This window comes from Panicum virgatum, chromosome 3N, assembly GCF_016808335.1.
Source record: "Panicum virgatum strain AP13 chromosome 3N, P.virgatum_v5, whole genome shotgun sequence".
NCBI lineage: Eukaryota > Viridiplantae > Streptophyta > Magnoliopsida > Poales > Poaceae > Panicum > Panicum virgatum.
In genome coordinates, this window is record NC_053147.1 from 55,345,529 (window position 1) to 55,360,409 (window position 14,881).

The window sequence follows — 14,881 nt, forward strand, 5'->3', positions numbered from 1 at the left end:
TGTATGAAACTTTGATCGTTTCATACATATATACATATAATTTACATTCGGTTTCATCCTTAAAATTGAGTGTGATATTTACACGTAAAGTAAGGACGAAAGGTTAAGTGAGGTGCTATGCATATGCGGGTTTCGTTCCATGTGGAAACTAGGCCGTAAACAGATTTTGAACGTGGAGAGTTACAATGTAGTTATTTAAATTTATATCTTTTTTTTTTAAAATAGACATCAACAGCCCAACTTAAATATATACTTCAACAAAAACAAGAGTTCAATCAGAGACCAATCACGTGGCAGGGTGGTTGGAGGCAAGCGATGCTTATTTACCCCAATTGTGATAGACCTAAGTGTCATTCCAAGGTTTCAATCAACAACACAATTAAGCTCCTATACTAACTCATGGAGCCATAATGGTACTTAATGGTATTGCGTTGAGCTCTTGCTGCCTATGAAGCTTATGTGACTTCATGGATCAATGCGTTTAGGTATTGTATTAGATCTAACATACACCCAAAGGATGTGTTCATGTGTGTGGTCTGGGGGTGTATCGTCTGTGTGGATGTGTGAGTGGGTCTGGAGGTGTAGCTGTGTGTATGGCGTGTGTCTCTGTGTGCGCATTCTTATATTACAGCTACAACCGTGCTGCAATAATTCAACCATTTAAGTTCCAAAAAGATGCTGGATATTTAATCTAGACAATATGCAATTCAAAGTTTTGTTGAAACTAATTGAATGTTGAAATTCTCCTATCTTAGCTGCAACCGGCCCAACATATATATGCTCTATCACATCTCCATGTCTCAAAATACAAGCGAGAAATCCCACCAACATCCATCTTCTCAGCTCTCCTAGCATTCCACTATGCACAATGTCATATATGCCAAATTATGTCGAGTGCCATCTACGAGAAGTCTCGGATAGGCATGAGGGACATCAAGAAGTTTCTGGTAGCTAGTTGATACAGAGGTAGCTCATGATATGCAGCTGACCTTATATCTCAGTCAGGTAGTAACTTGGAGCTTGAACGACCTGAGAGAGAAACTGGATCATGCTGGAGAGGGTTCAAGTTCTATCTTGCCGGAAGCCAAATATGATCAGAGCAAAGAAATCTGTTAGGTTTTTGCTTTGCATTGCATTGCAGTGCCATTATTGAATAGTGAGCAAAAATTACATTGCAATTCAGTCCAATAACTTGGAGTCCGAATTACTTGGTTATGTGCTGTGAGAGAGAGGACCTGGATCAATAGCTCGTTGGCAAGGCTCACTTGACCCTGGTCATAAGCCGAACTAGGAAATTGTAAGGCTTGATATATATGACTACTCAATAAGAATATATAGAACAAACTATTTGTAAATAGCACACATGTAACCATTTGAGCACCCTGCTATACACGGTTTCATTGTTGAATAATGAGCAAAAATATTACTTTGCGATCACTGCCGGGCTACTAGAGACTTGGAATCAACAAATTTAAGTAGAAGCTCAAGAACATGGGAGAATAAGTGGCTCCATCAGTAAAGTTGGGTGTACATGGAATTGACGGAGACGAACCAGTAGGTATCATGTTGTATCGAGGGAAAGCTTCTTCATCCTTTCGGGCTGCATTTCCATTTTCTTCTCGGCTTATGACTTTAAATGGGCCATATCTATCCTCACGACCGGAGCCCAGTATGCCCTACACTAGGCTCAGCCCCTGCTGGCTGGTTCTGGGACTAGATCCTCATTGTCGAGTAGTGGCAGATGCTTTGGAAATGGTACCTTTCGTGGACCATGGATTACTGAATCCATCCTTAGTCTTTTTGTGTTTTTAAAAACTTCCATTGATGAATGGATCGACCCTTAGTGTTTTTGTGTTTTGGAATTCCACTGATGAATGGAATCAATAATCATCTCCCAACATGCATCGCCAACGTCAGTTCTAACATTTATAAGCATTCAGGCCTTAGTGGAACATTTATCTAGTCTTGTGCTATTTCCTCATCTCTTGTGCTCCGCTCTTCCGCTCTCGTGTATACACTCTTGGAACATTTATCTCGTTCATAATGTTAAGGTTTTTAGTAAGGGTACATGTTTTTCATTTTAGCATTAATTGTAGCCTCTGATTTATGAAAGAAGCATAGTGTTGCAATTTTCCATGTTAAAGAAAGGAAACAAACAGGGGTGAGACATTCAAAGAACAAGAGCTGGTTCTGCGCATAATTAATCCGCTCCTCTCTCTGGCCTAGAACGTTGCTACAATAGGCTGCCCTACCTCTACTTGGGCCAAACAATATAATGTCATATGTCTAAGTATATCATGTGATATATCAATGGAAATTCTCGGATAGGCATGAGGAGGCATGGAGAAGTTAATTTCTGATAGCTTGCCAAAGGCTTCTTTTAGCTAGCATACAGCAGGTTTGTAGTAAAAATATTGCTAGTACTCCTTTGACATGAGGCTGTCACATTTTGAGTGCCAATTCGTGGAGCTGCTTCATGTTCAGACCTTTGCGGCATCGAGCATGGACATTAGAAAATTAGCTTCAGAATTGAGATATAATTTCGTTGCTTAGCTTGTTGAATTAAAAGTAAGTTTGCCCATGTCATCGTCTCTGGATAGTTGATGCCTTCTGTCTTAATATAAGATTTTTGGTTGAGATAATCTGAGGAGAAGGAAAATTTAAGAACAAACGTTCATGAGTCGTACATGTCATGTATTTCTGTTTTCTATCGTCCACGACAAACGATCAGCTACAATTTTAAATATTTGACATATTTATTATTAGAATCAATATTTGACATATGAGATGTCCTACACACGTATATAAAGCTGCTACAAATAGAGCGAGGGAAATTTTTTTTGGTGGGGTACATAAAAGGATTGTCAACTAGTAGACCTAATTAATAAACGAGTTGAAGTCTCTGTGGTCCTTTTCTTGGTCCAGCCAGTTAATATATGAGCAAGCCCCTACTTTAATATTTCAACAATTTTTTTCATGTGTTCGTTCAACGTTTCCTTTTGGCCATGACCAGGGCTGGAGAACACCTTTCACAGCTATCTAGGAGTGTGAGATATCAGCATGACGCACTCTGGCTCAAACAGAGATATCTGGCTGTGGCAGCTGCCAGCCCGTTCGTCAGGTGTGGGCAGGAGGAACTTAGTTTGCAACCATGAACATCTCAACAAGAACTTTGCAAAATATGAGTTCCTCCTACAACATATGGTCAGTCAGCCGTAGCTACATCCACACCATGCGCTAGCTTTGTCTCAGCTCTCATGCGTACCCACCCTTCTCAAGTTTATTATACATGTGTTTCTGCTGATCTCCCTCAAGAGCTGCTTAACGAGATGCACCTCTCACGGTCTCACCAAAGAACGAGACGCATGCATCTTGCAGTGTCTGACCACGGCAAGACTCGGATGGGCATCTCTCCGTGTCTGAAAGATACAAGCCTGAAATCCCAACCAACGCCATCATGTCGTCTCCCCTAGCATTTCGTCATTCACAATGTGACATTACTAATTATGCTGTGTGCTATCTATGAAAAAGTTTCAGCTAGGCATGAGGGACATCGAGAAGTTTTTGGTATAGTGCAGGTAGCTCACGATGTGCAGCTAACGTGCACTGAGCTGAGAGAGAGAATGATCAAGGCAAGGGATCTCAGTGTAGTACCAGGAGTTTGGCACGCCTGACTAGATGATGAACCAACCATGAACTGTCTTGCCAGAAGCCTGACATGAGCAGAGCAAGGAAATACATGTTAGGCTTGATGTGATTAGTACTTATTTAGAAGAAAACATGCCATTTAAAGATGTCGCACTTGGGTGCGTTTGTGTGCTCTGCGGTGCAGTTTCACTCCTGAATAATGAACAAAAATTGCGGTGCAGTTATTGACCTGGCGAACCCCAGTTTAGATAAGCGCCGAGCAAGGAAATTGTTAATCTTAATATTAGTACTTATAAATAAGAACATGTAAAAACACATTAATAAATTAAAGGCACGCTTGTACTCGTTTGTGTTTCTGCACTCTACATGCTATGCAGTTTCATTGTTAGTTAACGAGTAAACGTTTACTTTATGCTACGTCGTACTAGGGACATGGCAGCAACAAATTGAAGTAGAAGCTCAAGAACATGTGAGAATAGGCGGGTCCATCAGTGCAGGCTGAGTTGTTGGGTGTCCTGCGGAGGGAGAGCATGTTGTCCTTTGGGCTGCATTTTCATTTTCTCCTCTGCTGTGAAGTCCTGTAGCCTAGTATTCCTTTATATGGGCCACCTCTATCCTCACATCCATTAATACTCCTCACCAATAAATTCTGTCTCCTTTCTCCTGTACATGAAAATAATAACTTTTAGGGTGTTTAATTTGCCAATCTCGGAACTCAAGACTCTTTAGAGTCCATATATGCATGTCTCATTTCTCCTGTCGTATAGACTCAGATGTCCAATACTTTTATCTACAGCATTTGCACCCATCCCCAAGCCTTCAACAGTCACATATGCCGCCATGACTAAACCATAGCTGGGTATGGGATGGGTTCAGGAAACTTTCCATAGCAGTTCTCCCACATAGCGCTAGCTTAGCATGTACCATTTTGATCTCTCTATATCTAGCCGTGATAGATTGCTGTTTTTGTTGCGAGTCACGATTTTTTCCTTTTTCTATTAGAGCTTGTTTTGCTCTGATTTTACATGGTTCGCGGTTGTTGGGAGTGATATATATGATCCGTTGGGCATCAAAATCCTGCCCGACGGCCATTCTGCAATCATTCTTATTTCTTGGTTCCTTCGTTGGCAGATATGTTTTATCATTGTGCAATCTGAAGAAGGCAACATACAGAACAAATCTATTTATATTCTATATGGACCCCATTTAAAAGTAACTTTCTAATCAAAATTTTAAATTAAATTCTGATTATATTGTCAGGTTTCTTACCATATGATCTACAAAACAAAATTACCTTGACTATCTAAATGATATATTTTAAGAATTTTTTTTATGAAATTAGAATAATTTCTTTTAAAATTAGAAGGCGGAACACATATATCTATCCATTTCGACGTGAGGTTCACTTTGGTTCCTTAGGGGAAAAGCTACCAAAATTTCCGCCCCCACCCCCCGCCCCCCATGCAGCACCACCCTCCATCCATGCTGCCACTGCCTTCACACTGACCGCTCCTCCGTGCCACCCCGCCTCCACACCAGCACCTCATCTGTGCCGCCTGCCCCTCCGCACCGCCCATTCCTTGGCACTGCTTCCCTGCCACGTCTCCTCCTTCATCATCGTCGACTCTGCACCTCCGTCACCTCCTTTATGCCGCCTTCTCCTCCGCTATCGCCCCCTCCTCCGCGCTACCTCCTCTTCTGTGCCAGCCCCTCCCATGCCATCACCTCCTCTTCCACACTGCCCCAATATACTTGTCTTACCCTCTCCCAGAACCCCACGCGATCCTTCTCCGCACCTCCTCCTCCCATGCTGGCCCACCTCCTCCGAGGCCGTATCCTCCTCTGTGCCCACCCTAGCAAGTTGAAAGCGATCGGTTGCTCTAGCCTAAGAGGGAGATGGGGTGAATTAGGCACTCTAAAAACCATAACCTATGGCTCCAACTAGTTTGCACAAAACTTAAACTAAAACAAGCTATCTAGATGTGCAACTACGGTTCACCTTAGTGTGAAACCCTCATTCCAAAAGAGTTTTGCAACCTATAGCCAATCCTAGCAAGATACTACACTAAGAAAGTAAAGGCACACAAGTTGCAATATGAAATGTGGAAGCTAAAGGAGAGGGATGAGAGGAAGCGAACTCTCGACACGAGGATTTATCCCATGGTTCGGATTGCCACAAAGGCGCCCCTACGTCCACGTTGTTGAAGCACTCACGAAGAGTATCGCTTCCCGGCAATCAAGTCTCTTCCGTGAACACAATCACGGTCACCTTCATCCCGATCTTCACTAAGGGAGATTGCCCACGAAGGAGGGGTCTCCGTCCACCGCACAATGTCGTCAACGCCACTCCACACCAAGCCGGAGGGTCGTTGACTTGCCGGCGAGCCACCAAAGCTCCAAGGAGGCCGGCGCACCATGATACAACTTCGGTTCACTTTAGAACCACAGCACAAGGATATAAACCTTGCTTGATCACTCACTCAAGAGCTAACCTAGCACTAATACTCACAAAGCTTGTGCTAAGGACTAAGGATTTGATCTTTAGGCTCTTGGATGGCTTGGAGGTGTTCTTGGGTGTGAGTGGGATGTCCAGCAACTCCAGCAATCTTCAAATGGCCGGGGGAGCTCATATATATAGGCCACCAACTTGAACTAGCCGTTAGCCAGTTTCTGCATAGGCATCGTAACTTCCGGTGCATAGGGCATCGGTTCTTCCGGTCACACTGCGCTCTGAAGTAGCCGTTGGCAACTCTAACACTTCAGCAGCTGAGTTAGCAACCACCAGTTTAATCGATGACTTAGTGTCGGTTCAACCGGTGCCTCTTGATCTCCATGTAGCCGTTGCCCTTGCTGATGTCATTGCACCGACGCCTTGCTCCGACACACCACCGGTTCAACCGGTGCTGAAAGCGTGGCTCCTTCGCGCTTGACATCGTCTCTAGAAAATAGTACGTTGATTGCACCGACGCTTCTGTTGACACCCTCGGTTTAACCGGTGCTTCACTCTTTCTTCACTTGATCTCCAGAGACGCTCAGTCTTGCAACAAACCCAGGCCGTCGGATCTTCTGACAACCATCAGATGCACCGATGCTATGAGCATCGGTTCTTCCGGTGCTACTGGTTTCAGTAGAACTCGTCCAATTCAGCGTTTCTTTGAGTTCTTTCTTCGTGTTTTGCTTTGTATGGCCTTTTTCCTTCATCCGTGGGATCTAAATAAAACCATTAGTCCCATTGATTATGTTGTCATACGATCACCAAAATCACTCGAAATGGCATAAATGGTACCATGTTCATTACACAAGTTGAGTTTTTATTTCTGTTCTTAAATTTCAATAGAAATGTATAATCATGAGTAATGCAAAAAAAAGTTAACGATTATAAGATTTGCTTGACATTCCAAAACGGTGTCAGGTCTAATTATAGCGAGTCGGGGTAGAGGTTCCCGTCGTCGTTGGAGGAGAGATAGACCATCAGCAAGGAGATATCACGCGGAAAGCTGGATTTGGTCTTATAATAGAGATTTATTTTACAAACCCCTCCTCATTTGGCTTGCACTCTAGGAGTCTGCTTTCCTCACAACATTGCTAATTTGTGTACTGCCCACTCAAGCGTGGAGGATCAAGAGAACATGTAGTGTAGACTATCAACTCTGTTAAAATGACTTAATGATATAGTAGAAGAATTAGGTGGTACTCCTATGATGTACTCCCTCCATCCTAAAATATAAGTGTTACTTTAGGAAATTTCAAATACATTACTCATCATAAGAAATGACTTTGTTACCCCTAATTACTTGTAGCAATTGTGATTGAAACCCGTGTTATTTATTTGGTTTTCTGGATCCTCAATGAATGCATATGCATTAGAAATAGAAAAGTAACATCTACTTATTTCATTGGCTCTAGGTGTTTTCCTATACAACCTTTTCTTGGCACTTGGTTTTATTTTAATTAGATGGATCTCATTACAAGCTGAAATAACACACCTAGTGGGACAAAATTTAAATGCTAAAATAATACTTATTTTGGAAAGGAGGGACCAGTCAACAGTCATGGTACTCCTCTTTGAGATATAAGAGCATGAGAAGATCCATCTAAGTATGGCAATAGGGCGGGTTCGGATCGGGTGGAGTGTCTGGGCACCCAAAACCGAAACCTGCACTTAAAACTCGAATCCGCCCCAAACACCGATTTGTGTGAAAATTCATCCCCGTAACCGAAACCCGCTTTATATGGCAACATAGTAAGAGAAACAAGTATTTTCTATAAACATATACATGATATATATAACATTCACATGTATAAACAAGAGTCGATAAATAGTAAATAATTTCCTAAGTCAACTTAGAATAAATTTAGTAGTCTAGGCAAAGAAAGTTGTTATTAGTATACTATAAAATATGAGTTTTTATTCCAAACGGATATCCATTGGGTATCCATGGGTGAAAAATCAAACCCGATAGGTTTCGGGGCCTCGAACCTAAAAACTGTGGGTGAAAAATCACCCCAGAATCCAAACCCGCGGATATCCAACCCGAAACAGAATCATTGCCATCCTTATTAGATCCATCCAGTATGATATCTATTGTGGATGCGATCAAGAATCACCTATTAGGTTGACTTTGGAAAAACCCTCCATTCAAGCATGGCTAAACTAGCTTATGGAACATGGGGACTTTGTGCTAGACTTCTCATATTTTTGGATAAAATCGCTTGAGGGGGTGAACAAAATGTGACTATGATTAGTGAGCGCCATACACAGGTCAATGAATATAGTATGGTATGGAACTTCGTATTTGTAACCATCTTTTTTCATTGTGGTAGACCTATTATTGATTATTCATGTTATTATCATCTCTTGTAGGATCAACCCTTTGCACCAATGAGCTTTGATGCAATTTTATCATGAGCGTTGGAGATGTTGGGGGTGTCGTTCGCACACTAGAATGGCATAACGCACTAGAGGTGACAAGTGCTTGGAACATCTCAATTTTCATCTAGCACCATCATCTTCAGCATTGTTTAGCATCTACAGAAAAGCACTTGATCGTCAATGTGAAGCAAGGGAGATGTGCATTGATTCATGCTCTAGTTTATATTGATGAGGTGCTAGGCTATAAAATTAGAGATCTTAACTATGTACGATATCTAATGACGAGTACTGAAATATGAAATATGAATTTCTGATGTTTGTTATATTAGAGATCTTAGGTATTGATGTATGGACATGTGATTCTTATTATATTTGATATCTTAAATACTGATGTACGAACTTGTGATGCTTATTATACTAGGGATCTTATGTTTTGATGTACGGACTTGTGATTCTTGTTATATATATATATACAAATTTAATTTGGTATTTCCTCGCATGCGAACTCTGAATATTTTAAAATTGGCAAGAACTAAAATATTAAAAATTTAGCATAAAGAAAATAAAAATATAACAGGAAATAAACTTCCAACCAAATGCGGTTCGCGGAATTGACCGCCTCTGAAAATATATTTGTAGGTATGGGTGAAGGTGTGACCGGCTCTTAAAAATTCATTTACAGTGGCAGCTCAAGAAACGCCAATCAGCAGCCACTAGCCCACTACCAACACCATCGCATCTCCCATTGATCCCTCCTCTCTCCAACAATCCAAGTAGCCAGCATCACCAAATCCAGTTAAATTTCTTCATTTCCCATGTCTGACCAAATTACAGAACACAAGCATCAAATCGAAGGCCAAATCTAGCACCCTTCCTATCTGCTCCATCCAAAACTGACGCCATCGTATAACCTCCCTTGCTCTCTTCTCCCACAAACAGAATCGTGTTGAGGCTGGAGAGGGTGACGTTGTGTCTGTCGACGGTATTGGTTGGTAGCCATTGGCCGCCCTGCGAACAGCCAGGGGAGGAAGATGAGCAGGATGGGATGGGCTTGCGGCTGGCGAGGCTGAGGGCTCCCAGCTTGCTGCATCGTGGACATGGGCTTGTAGGATAAAGTCCATTTTTGGCCATCCAACTCTTGCCTCGGTTTGGTTTTGGCCATCGAACTCTAAAACCAGGTATCTTCGACCACTCAACTGTCAAAACTGTTCACATTTGACCATCCGGCTGTTTTGGTGGCCGGTTTCGCTGACGTGGACGCCGCGTGGCAGTGGGGCCCACTTGTCAGCGTTACAACCCCTATGTTCTCTCTCTCTTTCTCTCTCCTATCTCATCTCCTTCCTCCTCTCTCCTTCCTGCTCGCCGGCGCGGCCTCCCCCAGCGCCATCCCTCCCTCCCCTGAGCGGGGCGACGACCCCGTCCTCGACAGCGTGGTCGGCCGGCGGCGGCGGCCCCCGCGCCCTCCGCCTGTCCTCCGTGGCCCACATTGCGGCGTCGAGCAGCCTTGTCCCAGCGGGCCCTGGCGCACCCGGGCGAGCTCGGCCTGCGCCTTGCTGAGCTTGGCGACGGCGTGGAGGTACGCCCGGTGCGCGCGCGCAGCGCGCGGTACCGGGCCAGCATGCCCTCCCTGGACGCCGCGCCGCCGTCCCCTAACGCGACGACGATCGCGACGTCGACGCCGCAGAGCATGAAGAGCTCCCCGCCCTCTTCTTGAACGCCTCCTTCCTCCTGCCGACCGTGCCGTCGCCGCCGCCCCCTGGTGCAGCAGGCGCGGCAGGGGAGGAAGGAGGGAGTGGTGGTGGGGGCCGCCGGGGCAGGGGGTGCGGCGGTGGTGGGTAGGAAGGAGGAAGCGGCGGGAGGGGCTGCCGGGGTAGGGGAGCTACGGCGGCGGTGCCCAGGGGAGGTGCGGCGGCGGTGGGTTTGGTCTGTTCGAGGACGAGCACCGCCACTGGCTTGCCTGCATGCCACCGCAGACCACGCCTGCAACGCGGAGCACGCCCTGCCTCCCCGCCGCCACGCCTTGCTCCGCCGGGAACGGCACCGCGGCCGGAGCCACCATGACCGCCGAGCAGAGGGACCGGGAGAGAGGAGAGAGGGGGAGAGAAGAAAGAGAAAGAGGAGAGAGAGGATGGCTGACAAAGAAATGGGCCCGCTGCCATGTGGCGTCCATGTCAGCGAAACCGGCCACCAAAACAGCCAGATGGCCAAATGTGAACGGTTTTGATAGTTGAGTGGTCGAAGATACCCGGTTTTGGAGTTCCATGACCAAAACCAAACCGAGGCAAGAGTTGAATGGTCAAAAATGGACTTTATCCGGGCTTGCAGCGCTCCATGGCTGCCAGCGTCATAGGTTGAGGCGTCAGGGAGTCAGGCCGGGGCGGCGCTCCTCGCTAGAACATGGAAGAGGGGCACGACGCGAAAAAGGAAAATGCTGCCTCGGTGACGGCTTCAATAGGTCCGGCAGGGGCAATTAAGGAACTTCCACATGGAAACTAATAAGTGAAGAATGATTAAATGAGTTTGAGAAGACAGAAAACATATTGTAGCGGATGATCCAGTTTCGTAATGGCATTCTGGCGAAATCCATTTAGGTTTGTTTGGATAGATGAAGATTGCAGGGGAATGAAAAGGGATTGAGTCTAAAATGAACTAATTTTCTCTCCAATCCCTCCCATTCCACTTCAATCCATTAGTTTCCAAACAAGATCTTTGTGGATGGTATTCTAGTGAAGCCTACTTTTAACAATGGTAAAACCGCAAATTTCTCGAAGATGATTAAATCTTTTGTCCCGTATGTTAATGTTCCTCATTTAAAACTCTGGCTCAATGCAAATCCAGCAACCGTCCGGCACTGCACTGCCGGGTTCACACTCGCCGGTACAGTCGCCAGAGCCGGCGGAGTCGCTGGTGCCATGCTCCTTGCTGTCGCCGGAGTCCAGCGCATAATTCACACATCGCACAAGCTTTGCACTGACATCGCGTCCGCACTCGCCATGCGCATCAAGAAAATATTGGTCCCAGAACAGCTGGTGATCTTCCTACCACTGCCACCTACGGAGTAGACGACACCACATACACGCATGAAGGCGGGCGGTATCACAGCTGCAACATATCATGGGCGGACGATCCGCCTGATCACCCTGGAGCAAACACTAGTTAGCACTTCTTACGCTGCCTGACGCAATTGGCTTTTTCTGTAGAATAAGTGGACGTACGCAGTGATGGAGATGTCTTACACTACTACAAAACAGGCCTTTGTTCCTGGCCATTTGTCCCGGCAGCCTTTGGGCCTGGGACAATAGGTGGCTTTTGTTCCGGGTCCAACGGCTAGCCGGGCCAGCGCGGGAGGGGGGGGGGGGACGGGGGCCTTTTGTCCCGGTTGGAGACACCAACCGGGACAAAATGAGAGCCTTTTGTCCCGGTTGGAACCACCAACCGGGACAAAAGTCCCCCCTTTTGTCCCGGTTGGTGCCTCCAACCGGGACAAAAGTCCTTGCGCTCCTTATCCCCTTCCCTCTCCCCCCGCCCGAGCCATTCAGCTCACTTGTTTTCTTGCTGTTCTTGGCTCGGGATAGAGGAGTTCTTGCTCATTTCTTCACCACATTTGCGAAGATCTTTGATTCCCCGTCCATCCATCTGCTCTAAAGGTTTGGGGCTTGTTTTTCTCTTCTTCCTTGGCCTGTATAGCTCATTTCATACTTTAGAAATAGAGAAAATGTGTAGCTAGCTCATTTCTTGGACATTTAGCTAGCTAGATTGCATATGTAGGTGTAATTTTCTTTTAGATTTAGATGAGTATATGGATAGTAGAAATTTTTAGAATGAGTGTAGATACTTCATGTAATGTACTTGTATATATGACCATATTGTGGATAGTTGATTTTTTTATTCGTGAATGAATTAATGAAATGAGTATATTATAGAATTTTTTGTATTATGAATGTATTATTTTGACACTCTAGTGATGTATTTAATCAGGCTCACATTGAAACCATCTAGAAGCTAAAAAAATCTTTATTTCGAAACAAGTATACGTCGTTAATCTCAATCCAACGGTGATGGCACTACCTTTCAGGGATACACGATGCGCTATAAGGACGTCGCAAATCGGTTGGTCGCATCACCAGCACTTCCGATTGATAAGAAGACAGCATTTGATGCAGTCAGCATGCCGTTGTTGTACTGAGAGCATATGAACGAGCATGCTGCCTGTGCCAAGTGCTGTGCCTATTAATCGTAAATGTTGGTGCTGCGACTAGCCAATTGGTGACATCCTTGTACCGCACCGTGTCCCCCCGAAAGGCAGTGTCATCACCGCAGGGTTGAGGTTACTGACATATACATTTTCAGAAATAAAGGTTTATTTTTCTTCTAGAGGGTTTCTGGATATTGAAAAGAGTGTACTCCTGGAATTGAAGGGTGTCAAAGTAATTAGAAGTTATAGAGATTTCTTTCAATTAATTAGAGATTTCTTGAGGATTAATGATACATTTCGTCTTTTTTATATAATTTCATTGTTATTTGCAAGAGTTATTAATCTGATCATTGTAATTGTAATAGTAAATAATTTTTGCTTTGTAATGGTAAGAATTTATAATTTTGTGGAAAATAAAGGTATTTTTCAGTAAAATATGGCTTCAGCAGCTGGAGGGAGTGGCGCCGGTGGGGGTGATCGTTGTCCTTCTGGAGAGAAGGGCACAACTCGAGTAGGTCGTCGGTCCAAAAAACCTAGTGCTTTTCATAGGGCAGCGCTCCGTTATTGCGGCGTTACGGTTCGTCACCACCAAACTCGGAGGTTTCAGCTCCGCCATCTTATTCTGCGCCAGCAAGAAATCTGTTAGAACATTCTGCGTTCCAACGCAAGGACGGTTGAAAACCTATGTGTTGTTGACCGAATTTTTAAATTTCATGTATAGTACTCCTTTGTTAAGTTCTGTAATGGATTAAGTACCCCTTTTAATTAATCAAGATGTATGATGGATATTGCATATCTTTTAATTATTCATGTTATGTTACATTTAGTTTAATTTAGGTTTGATATATTTTATTTATTCGATACGTGTAAAGAATTCAAATCGATTTATTTAAAATGCAGATGGACCGGCAATGGATGTACAATGCTGATCGACGTTCGAAAGAATTCATTGATGGCCTGCATTATTTTTTGTCTGTGGCTGAGGCAAACAAGCAGAATGGTTTTATGTGCTGCCCGTGTGTTCATTGCAACAATAACAAGGATTACTCATCTTCAAGAATCCTACATAGCCACATTTTCGCAAATGGTTTCATGAAAAAGTATGTTTGTTGGACGAAGCACGGAGAACAGGGGGTTACCATGGAAGACAATGAAGAAGAAGATTTTGACGACCACTTTCCCGGGAATGCTGGAATCGGTGCATTCGATGACGATATTCCCATGGAAGAGCCCGAAGTAGATGTAGCAGAAAATGATCCCAGCGACGATCTGGGGCAAGCATTGCACAATGTGCAGGCAGACTGTAAGAGTGAAACGGAGAGGTTGAAGTTTCAGAAGTTGTTAGAGGACCACCATAAGTTGTTGTACCCAGATTGTCAAAATGGATTTAAGAAACTTGGCACCACCTTGGAGTTGCTGCAATGGAAGGCGACAAATGGTGTATCCGACAAGGGATTTGGTGAATTACTCAAACTTGTTAAAAAAATGCTTCCTAAGGACAATGAATTGCCTGCCACAACATATGAAGCCAAACAACTTGTTTGCCCTTTGGGACTGGAAGTGCAAAAGATACATGCATGCCCCAACGACTGCATCCTCTACCGAGGCGAGTACGAGAATTTGGATGCATGTCCCGTATGCAGTGCATTGCATTACAAGATTAGAAAAGATGATCCTGGAGATGTCGAGGGGGAGCCTCCCCGGAAGAGAGTTCCTGCGAAGGTCATGTGGTATTTGCCTATAATACCACGTTTGAAGCGTCTGTTTAGAAATAAAGATAATGCTAAGTTGATGCGATGGCACAAAGAGGAACGCAAGAAAGACTCGATGTTGAGACACCCCGCTGATGGGTCGCAGTGGAGAAAAATAGATAGAACGTACCCTAAATTTGATTTGGATGCGAGAAACATAAGGTTCGGTTTGAGTACGGATGGCATGAATCCTTTTGGTGAGATGAGCAGTGGTCATAGCACTTGGCCTGTGACTCTTTGTCTGTACAATCTTCCACCATGGCTCTGCATGAAACGAAAGTTCATCATGATGCCATTGCTTATCCCGGGTCCAAACTAGCCCGGAAATGACATTGATGTGTACCTAAGACCATTGGTCGAAGAACTCTTATTGCTCTGGGGTGATGAAGGTGTACGGATGTGGGATGAATACAA